The sequence below is a fragment of the Rhagoletis pomonella genome, unplaced genomic scaffold (assembly GCF_013731165.1).
Source record: "Rhagoletis pomonella isolate Grant_MI unplaced genomic scaffold, Rhpom_1.0 Rhpom_scaffold_00003, whole genome shotgun sequence".
NCBI lineage: Eukaryota > Metazoa > Arthropoda > Insecta > Diptera > Tephritidae > Rhagoletis > Rhagoletis pomonella.
The window spans coordinates 2,212,697-2,213,867 of NW_023458557.1; positions in this window are offsets into that span (position 1 = coordinate 2,212,697).

Below are 1,171 nucleotides of genomic sequence, written 5' to 3' on the forward strand. Positions count from 1 at the left end.
CAATTGCAAAAATAGTGCTAATTAGTTGTATTGAAGTATAAAACATTTTATTACGTTCATGTTTACTTATAAAGCGCATAACAATATTTCTCTCGCCATTTATCCGATGTTAAAATTTGTCACCACATTATTTTGCTGCACAGCACCCTGAATACGGCAAAACAGTTGCTCGCAACCCTCAATGCCTTTATGGGGACCAAATTAACAGCCACAAAAACAAAAACCTTTTCTACTGGTATACTGTGGTCGTTACACGTAAAAGAAAAAATCAAAGATAAAAAAACCTTCTTAGAGATCAAACTTATAACCAGATATTTCGATAAATTGATACATATCGTATTAGTCGATAGATAAGCAGAGTTACCAAATCTCATACACTTTAATTAAGCTTAAAAACATATTCCATGTTAAAGAATTCAATTTCATATACCTAATATTCAATATTTATACTACTCGATCATAAAAGAGAGCATATTATTCGTACAACTTTGTTGTCATCAAGAGAGCTGTGTTTTTATAAACACATAGTCGTACATACTGATTTGCATATGCATGCTGGGATGTGGAAGAATTTGTTATGTGTCTGTCAAAAAACAAAAAACTAGGATTGCAAAATGACTAATAGCAAAATGACTCGTAGCATGAATGCAAGAACTCGAAGTGCTCTTGAATATGAGGAGAACCGTTCGAGGAGATCGTCATTTTCCGCAGTGTAGTACACTTCTACTTGCTTCTGTTCTGGAGGAGAGGGATGTTGCGTCGCAAGTTTAGGCCACAACGTGGAGGGCTGAGCCAGCCATTCCGGGCCGTTCCACCACAATGAGCAGCCAACTAAATTTTGCGGTCGACATCCGCGGGTTCCTAAATCTGCAGGGTTGTCTGCGCTTGAAACATGTCTCCACTTGGCATTGCTGACATTCTGAAGTACTTGAGAAATTCGGTTGGCTACGTACGTCTTCCACGTGTGCGGCGGCTTTTCTAACCACGCCAGTACTATGGAAGAATCAGACCAAAGAGTTAGTTCGTGGGGTGGCAGGTCCAGTTCGGCGCGCAGTTGTTTCACGAGTTTGGAGAGCAAGACTGCTCCACGAAGTTCTAAACGAGGGAGGCTGACAGTTTGTAGTGGAGCGACTTTGCTTTTTGCGGCAAGCAAGTGTGACGAAAAGGAGGT